The 9,457-nt window shown below is 44.3% G+C and overlaps 1 pseudogene across 1 annotated transcript; it reads right to left on the bottom strand.

Moving 5' to 3' along the window:
* Positions 1-507: 507 nt before the first annotated feature.
* LOC100501803 (uncharacterized) lies at positions 508-5,975 on the bottom strand (annotated as a pseudogene). Its single transcript, NR_157368.1, is given in 2 exon segments — positions 508-1,282; positions 5,591-5,975. The product of NR_157368.1 is annotated as an uncharacterized protein (transcript).
* Positions 5,976-9,457: the final 3,482 nt, after the last annotated feature.

Raw genomic sequence — 9,457 nt, forward strand, 5'->3', positions numbered from 1 at the left:
AAATCAACTCAATCGCTTAGTGACTTGAGAGAGGGTGTTTTGTGTTCTTTTGTTGCTCTTGTTGCTTGGATTGCTTTCTCCTTCTCATTCTTATTTCTCTAAGTACTTTGTAAAGCTAGCAAGAGACACCCAAGTGTGTGGTGATCCTTGCGGGGTCTTAGTGACCCAAGTGATTAAGGAGAAGCCTCGACCGATCTGTGTGACCGATTGAGAGAGGGAAAGGGTTGGAATAGACCCGACCTTTGTGGCCTCCTTAACGGGGACTAGGTTCTTTGGAACCGAACCTCGATAAACAAATCACTGTGTTCACTTGTTGATCTTCACTTGATTTCTTTCCCCTCTTTCCTCTCTCTAAAAGTTCCCTTGCTCATATAGATTTGAGTTTGCTCCCAAACGCTAACCCCGTCCTTAGTGCGTGTTCAAAGTTTATAATTTTCAGGTTTCGCCTATTCACCCCCTCCCTCTAGGCGACTTTCACCGATCCAACCACATGAAAGGGTATGCACACATTAAATCAGGACCGCCCGCCGATCCATCAATGGTCCTAGACTCGTCTCCCCCCCCCCCCCCCCCCCCCCAACTGAACCCAGCTCGGCGGCGCCGCCGCACCGCGACTAAGCTCCTCGTCGGAGGCAATCACACGTCGACCGAGCCCCAACCATAGATTCCATCTAGAACAACTCAAGCAGGAAGACGAGACGATTCGAGACGAAGACTTCTTACCGTGAATCAACGCTTGGTTGCGGCCGACCACGTACAAGGAAAAATCGCAGCGGAGGAGAAGTGACGGCGAGAAATTGGTAGCTTCATGGTGGATTTCTTTGCAGCGGAAAGCTGTGGCAAGTTTTGGTAATCGCCACCGATTGCCCCAGAGCTTCAATTCGGCTCCACAATCGTCGTGGCGAAAGCAGAGCCAACGGTGGGTCCTTTCCCAAGCAGGCGACGGTGAGGTTCAAAGGATTAGACGGCTCAACACCAGGCATGGAGTTTAGCTGGATTTAGATGCGCGCCCAGGCACAGTCTTATACCCAGGACCAAAGCCAACCATTCGCCCGAGATCCATGGAGATCCACGAACGGACTTCGGCTGTTTGTTGAGCGAGCTGCGGGATGACAATGTGGGCCCCACCTGTCACAGAGGGAGGCACCGTAGCCACGGGAGCGCCGCAAAAGGGGAGGACGCTGGCGAGCGGGCCCCGGTCGGGCAGTGGCGCTAATGTGCGTGGGCGCGAATACTGGGCTGGCACGGTGAGGTGGGCCGGCTGGGCAGAATCAACCCACAAGTAGGTTTCCCTTTTCTTTTTTTGTTTTTCTTCTATTCTCATTTCATTTCAAATTTGAATTCAAATCTGTTCTAATTTAAGTTCAAGTTTAATGCACCAATGGAACTCCAACATGATGTGCAACAACTATATTAATCTATTTAGTTACATTATTTATTATTATTATTATTGTTATTATTGATATTACTAGGTGAGTACTCATGCATTGCAACGGGAACATATAATAACATAATAACTTATATACAAAATGTGTCTTATATTGTTATAAAAAATATTTCATAATCCATTTGTAATCCTAGGCATACATAAATTTTGTTATTTTAATTTAGCTGTTTCACTACTCCATTGCAACCATCAGTATTATGCAGACTATACTTCGATATATGCCAGCGGCGGTCCGGACAAATCAGGGGCCCAGAGCAAGATACATATTGAGGGCCCTTCTAGATTTCATGATTATATATATACTGCAAATTTTAAAAAATAATTATGAATTGAAACCATTGAAAAGAGCACCCCAACAATAAATCCTATATTCGAGTCCTAACAATTAAAATATAACATGATTTAAATTGTTAAAGTCACACAAACATTTACGGCTAGCTCCAACAGTTGAGTCTCATATCATGTTATTAGAAAAGATCAATTATTTAGGAAATAAAAAATTAGAAAAAAGGTATACAAAATAAGGATAGAGCTCCGCAATGAGTTCTTATATTTGGGATCCGAGAGACCGAGTCCTATAATTATTTGATGATTTTTTGTAATATAGATTCTATGTTGGAGCAATGTTTTGGTGTCATAGTCCTATATTGTAAAATATAACCATATTTAAGACCCTTCTTGGTGATGCTCTTTAGGTACACCAAAATTAAATAAAATTAAAAATTATACCCATTTTGTGGCACTCACAAATAGTTAATAAAATCAAACCTTCACTAATTAGCAAATCATACTGCAATATGCTGATTCGCCGTTGGGTCTTGTTTTCGTCGTCGAAATCGCACCACCAGACACCAAACACATACTCTAAGGCCGCATATGGTATACCGGAGTGGGGCCCCTGAACCGGGGGCCTAGGGCGGCTGCCCTGCTCGCCCCCCTCCAGAGCCAGCACTGATATATGCCACGATATGCATGGTCTCATCATTGAAGAGCACGTGTCACACCTGCCGGTAGAAGTTCCCTCGTACATTGTTGGTCATCAGGTACGCACCACCATACATGCTTGCTTAAACAAAAAAGCAAGTGTATGTGTTTGCGAAGAGAATTAAAGGCAGGCCGACACAAAAGCTACCCCGACGATGGCGAGTGGTCATTGCTGTCGGTCCTCCTCTGTGTCATCTCTGGTGCCAACATGACGCCATAGTCCTTGATATAGTAGTAGTCGAACGCGCACGACATGGCGAGTACTGGTGACTCTTGGCTGGGCTACCAAACGAAGTGCATCCCGGGCAATCAGCGAGGTAGTACACCTAGCCGTTGCACCACCGAATATGCTACTCCTCTACATAAATCTTGTTCGAGGACACTCACACAACGTCAGTAACGGCCATCGTCCCAGCGCACAAGAATTCATGGCCGGTAAGTAGTGACTTACGTGGGAGGTTGAGCTTCAGGTGGATGTTGAGCTGGACGGTGTGACGGCGCTGTTGTCGGATGCGGTGCCCAGAACAACCCGATAGTCGCCGGCGTTGGCGACGACCATGAGGTCCCCCTATTTGAAGATTGACAGCGTGGTGCAGTCGCTCTGGACCGCGTCCAAGCGGCAGCTGCGCCGGAGCTTGCCGAACACAGCGACGCATGCGACCACGTAGTACTGCTTCCAGAGGTCGAACTAGCAGTCGCCAAGCTTCTTTTCGTCGTCGATGAGCGATGCCAACGCGAGCGCCTCCTGCCAGTGGTGTTTGTTCGGGGTTTCCAAGTAAGAAACATGGATTCATCTTTGGCGTTGGTTTATGAAAATGACTCACAAGTCAGATCCATGGAAAATATATTACGGAGAATAAATGTCACACATATAAAAAAGAATTTAAGTTGAAAACATTATTCAAACAAAAGAAATTGCAAGCAAGGCTCTTCTTTAAATACTGCTCCCTCCATCCAAAAATATAATTCAGGAATCTCGTTGATAATTATCTACTACTACATATTGTGCAAAGTTAGCAGGTGGGCTTTGAGAGAGATGTAGTAGATATTTTTACTGTAACAGATATTGACATAAACACACATGTGGTGTAGTGGTAGCTACGAGCACATTTGCTTGAGAGGTCGTAAGTTCGAATCCCATTGGGGCCACATTTGTGTTTTTTAATTTAATTTTAGCTAGGCGTGGGATGCACGTGGGAATGAGAATGGGATTTGTGGGGAGGGGGGAATGAGAAAGACAGTGTGGGGAGGGGGTAATGGGAATGGCAGAACACGAACACGGAAACAGTGTGGGGAGGGGGTAATGGGAATGGCAGAACACGAACACGGAATGGCAGCCGGGAATGGGAATGGGCTTTGCGGGGAGGGGAGAATGAGAAAGACTTGCGGGGAGGGGAGAGTGAGAAAGACAGTGTGGGGAGGGGGGAATGGGAATGGCAGAACACGGAATGACAGCCTACCCCTTACAGCCTTAATAAGCAGTAGAGATTTTATTTTAGGTAATGCTTTAACATGAAATACACACCACATTTATTTCAATAGAATATTATTTTGGGTGTGTAGTCAAATTAAAGGTATATTCCAAAGTTCATATCCCTTTGTCTTGATAGAAAACACTTTTCCACTGTCTAATCTTCATTAGGATATGATTTAGCTAATATTATTCTATTATGAGCATTTATTTTATAAAGGGTGAATTCTAAAGTTCAATTTTTTCAAGGGCACTTATTTTGATGATTATTTTTTCTCTAAAGGATTTCCTTAAATCTCAAGTTGAGATTTTGATTGTTACAAATCCTACCCCCTTAAAAGAAATCTCATCCTCGAGATTAGTAAGAAAAGGGTGTATCCCAATCGTATCTCAAAACATATGCACAAGCAAGAATTTCAGCATGATGCACCACTTATTAGTAACACATAGGGTCAAATAGTCCATATTATTATTCCTAAAATAGTAACTACTAGCTACTAACTAAAGTAATATTTAGGTCTTATAGATAGTACTCCTAATAAATATATATATATATACTCTAATCTTGTTGTTCATTGCCTTCTTCACTGGCTTCTTCACCTTCAACCAGCACTTCTTCAGGGTTTTTGGGTTCACCGGGTTCATCTTCTGCTTTCACGTGGTTAACTTGCCCCCGATTGATGGATAAGGGCTGACTCTTGCCTCCCGAGGTCTGACTTTGCTTCATTGGAGCCGGAGTAGTATAAGCAGCCCTGTTATGACAGTAGTTGGCATAGTGTCCTGCCTGCCCACACTTGAAGCATGACCTGCTTGTGGATGTATTATGATCAACAGGTCCAATTGGAGTGCTTGCTTGAGGAGGAGCAGATTGGGTCTATTGAGTTTGTTGCCTGGAACTGCCACGAGCAGGAGTACTTTGAGGTGTAGTATAATGGGGACGGGAACTACTTCCAGCTTGTCTCTGATTAGTAGCTTTCCTCTTTTCTCCAAACTCAGCCCTCTTGTTTTCCAGAGCAATAGTTGTCCAGTAGTCTCTGGAAGGACGGGAATGTGTGTGATATCAACTGGTATTGTAGTGGCCCGATCAAACCTTCCAGAAATAGCTCCTGCTTTTTCTCATCATCATCGACCTCCCCCAGAGCATATCGGGATAGTTGGATGAATTTGTCCCTGTATTCACTTAAAGACATGCCTCCTTATTTGAGGGATAGGAATTCTTTCTTTTTAATCGTCATAAGGCCAGTAGGAATATGGTAATTCCTGAATTGAGTGGAGAATTCTGCCCAGGTGATGGTGTTGGTAGCAGCGTGAGCAACACAATATGCATCCCACCAATCCGCAGCTTGGCTGGTGAGGCGACCCGATGCATATAGCACCTTCTCTCCGTCAGTACATTGTGCTATGTTGAGCATCTTGTCCATGGACTTTAGCAAGTCATCAGCTTGTAGTGGATCCGTGGAGTTAGAGAATGTAGGTGGCTTATGACTCATAAACTCCCGGTGCTTATCCCTGGGTGAAACTGGTGGTGGTGGAGGTGGTAGTTATTCTTGTTCCTGCCGTACTTGGCGCATATCTTGGCATTCTTGCCTCATTTCCTGTCGTATTTCCGGTCGTTCCTGGCGCATCTCCTAACGTTCTTGTCGCATTTGTGCTTGCATTTATGTCATGGTGTTTTCCATTTGCTGCAGCAGCTGCATCTGAGAGGCGGCAACTGGATCTGTTCCAGCGGTGGAGGGTTCATCTCTGGTTGTGGTTGGTTAACAGTCCTCCTGCTTCGGTTGTTAGCAGGTAGATCGATACCGCCTCCCTTCCTGGTATTGACCATCTGGGTTAGAAATATATGGTAAGATAGTTCTGCAAGGGAAAGTATTTAGTGGGCAAACGGATAGGTTAGTAGCTGGTCACAATTGAAGGATCATGGGCAGAGCTTGATCTGTTGTTTTGTGTCTATATTGGGATAACTATGCTTATAAGATGAATCTCCAAAGATAAGATAGAATCTGTTACGATGAGATAGATATGTGACCATATATACATTTTAAATGGGGATAATCTAGGTTGTCTAGTTATTTTATAAATATTCTCTTTTACGCCTAGATGTATATAGGCAGATGTAATTGTGGGCATTACTCGACAACCCATCACACTCAATCAAAGAATCGAATCAAGCAGTTACCATAAGAACAACCATTCAAGCATATAAATACTTACAAAAATAGTTTTGATTTGGTTCCTAAGATTAGGTTTCCTATTCCTAAAAGTCACTTTAGATACAGGATTTCAAAGTGTGAAATCCACTTTTGTCTTTAGAAGTGAAAAGGTAAGAGTAATCAGAGTAAAGCAGCAGTAGATGAGAAAAGAGTAAGAAAGTTTAGAAAGAATTAGAGTAACGATAACTAGATAAGTGATAGTCGCCTAGAGGGGGGGTGAATAGGGCGAAACTGAAATTTACAAATATAAACACAACTACAAGCCGGGTTAGCGTTAGAAATATAAATGAGTCCGTGAGAGAGGGCGCAAAACAAATCCCAAGCGAATAAGCAAGTGAGACACGGAGATTTGTTTTACCGAGGTTCGGTTCTTGCAAACCTACTCCCCGTTGAGGAGGCCACAAAGGCCGGGTCTCTTTCAACCCTTCCCTCTCTCAAACGGTCCCTCAGACCGAGTGAGCTTCTCTTCTCAAATCAAAGCCAGGAACAAAACTTCCCCACAAGGGCCACCACACAATTGGTGCCTCTTGCCTTGATTACAATGGAACTTTGATCACAAGAACAAGTGAGAAAGAAAAGAAGCAATCCAAGCGCAAGAGCTCGAAAGAACACAAGCAAATCACTCTCTCTAGTCACTATGGCGTTGTGTGGAATTTGGAGAGGATTTGATCTATTTGGTGTGTCTAGAATTGAATGCTAGAGCTCTTGTAGTAGTTGGGAAGTGGAAAACTTGGATACAATGAATGGTGGGGTGGTTGGGGTATTTATAGCCCCAACCACCAAAAGTGGCCGTTGGGAGGCTGTCTGCTCGATGGCGCACCGGACAGTCCGGTGCACACCGGACAGTCCGGTGCCCCCTGCCACGTCATCACTGCCGTTGGATTCTGACCGTTGAAGCTTCTGACTTGTGGGCCCGCCTGGGTGTCCAGTGCACACTGGACACGTACTGTTTGCTGTCCGGTGTGCCAGTATGGGCGCGCCTGACCTCTGCGCGCGCAGAGCGCGCATTAAATGCGCGGCAGAGAGCCGTTGGCGCGGAGATAGCCGTTGCTCCGGAGTCGCACCGGACAGTCCGGTGCACACCGGACAGTCCGGTGAATTTTAGCGGACTAGCCGTTGGAGTTTTCCCGAAGCTGGCGAGTTCCTGAGGCTGACCTTCCTTGGCGCACCGGACACTGTCCGGTGTACACCGGACAGTCCGGTGAATTATAGCGGAGTTGCCTCTGGAAATTCCCGAAGGTAGCGAGTTCGTGTTGGAGTCCTCTGGTGCACCGGACATGTCCGGTGGTGCACCGGACACTGTCCGGTGTACACCGGACAGTCCGGTGCTCCCAGACCAGAGGGCCTTCGGTTCCCACTTTGCTCCTTTGTTGAATCCAAAACTTGGTCTTTTTATTGGCTGAGTGTGAACCTTTTACACCTGTGTAATCTGTACACTTGGGCAAACTTAGTTAGTCCAATTGTTTGTGTTGGGCAATTCAACCACCAAAATTATATAGGAACTAGGTGTAAGCCTAATTCCCTTTCAATCTCCCCCTTTTTGGTGATTGATGCCAACACAAACCAAAGCAAATAGAGAAGTGCATAATTGAACTAGTTTGCATAATGTAAGTGTAAAGGTTGCTTAGAATTGAGCCAATATAAATACTTAAGAGATATGCATGGATTGTTTCTTTCTTATATAACATTTTGGACCACGCTTGCACCACAAGTTTTGTTTTTGCAAACTCTTTTGTAAATCCTTTTCAAAGTTCTTTTGCAAATAGTCAAAGGTGAATGAATAAGATTTTGCAAAGCATTTTCAAGATTTGAAATTTTCTCCCCCTGTTTCAAATGCTTCTCCTTTGACTAAACAAAACTCCCCTAAAAGAGATCCACCTCTTAGTGTTCAAGAGGGTTTTGATATATCATTTTGAAATACTACTTACTCCCCCTTTTGAACACAATAAGATACCAATTGAAAATATTCATCACTTAAGTGTTTGAAATTTGGTGGTGGTGCGGTCCTTTTGCTTTGGGCTCATTTCTCCCCCTTTTTGGCATAAATCGCCAAAAACGGAATCATTAGAGCCCTCGAAGTGCTATCTTCCTCTTTGGTCATAAAAGAGTGAGTTAAGATTATACCAAAGACGAAGTCCGGTCCTTTAGCTTTGGGCTCTTACTCTTTTCCAAAGACGAAGTCCTTTTCTTTGATGCTCATTTCTCCCCAAAGATTAGAGAGTTGCTTGGCGAAGTATGAGTTACGGAGTGGAAGCCTTTGTCTTCGCTGAAGACTCCAATTCCCTTTCAATATACCTATGACTTGGTTTTGAAATGGACTTGAAGACACATTAGTCATAGCATATAAAAGAGATATGATCAAAGGTATATAAATGAGCTATGTGTGCAATCTAGCAAAAGAAATTGCGCGAATCAAGAATATTGAGCTCATGCCTAAGTTTGGTAAAAGTTTGTTCATCAAGAGGCTTGGTAAAGATATCGGCTAATTGATCTTTAGTGTTAATATAAGAAATCTCGATATCTCCCTTTTGTTGGTGATCCCTAAGAAAATGATACCGAATGGCTATGTGCTTAGTGCGGCTATGCTCGACGGGATTGTCGGCCATCTTGATTGCACTCTCATTATCACATAGCAAAGGGACCTTGGTTAATTTGTAACCGTAGTCCCGCAGGGTTTGCCTCATCCAAAGCAATTGCGTGCAACAATGGCCTGCGGCAATATACTCGGCTTCGGTGGTGGAAAGAGCGACCGAATTTTGCTTCTTTGAAGCCCAAGACACCAAGGATCTTCCCAAGAACTGGCAAGTCCCCGATGTGCTCTTCCTATTGATTTTGCACCCCGCCCAATCGGCATCCGAATAACCAATCAAATCAAATGTGGATCCCCTAGGATACCAAAGCCCAAACTTAGGAGTATAAGCCAAATATCTCAAGATTCGTTTCACGGACGTAAGGTGAGCTTCCTTAGGGTCGGCTTGGAATCTTGCACACATGCATACGGAAAGCATAATATCCGGTCGAGATGCACAAAGATAAAGTAATGAACCTATCATCGACCGGTATACCTTTTGATCCACGGACTTACCTCCCGTGTCGAGGTCGAGATGCCCATTGGTTCCCATGGGTGTCTTGATGGGCTTGGCATCCTTCATCCCAAATTTGGTTAGAATGTCTTGAGTGTACTTTGTTTGGCTGATGAAGATGCCCTCTTGGAGTTGCTTCACTTGAAATCCTAGAAAATACTTCAACTCCCCCATCATAGACATCTCGAATTTCTGTGTCATGATCCTACTAAACTCTTCACATGTAGATTCGTTAGTAGACCCAAATATAATATCATCAACA

Source organism: Zea mays, chromosome 5 (assembly GCF_902167145.1).
Source record: "Zea mays cultivar B73 chromosome 5, Zm-B73-REFERENCE-NAM-5.0, whole genome shotgun sequence".
Taxonomy (NCBI): domain Eukaryota; kingdom Viridiplantae; phylum Streptophyta; class Magnoliopsida; order Poales; family Poaceae; genus Zea; species Zea mays.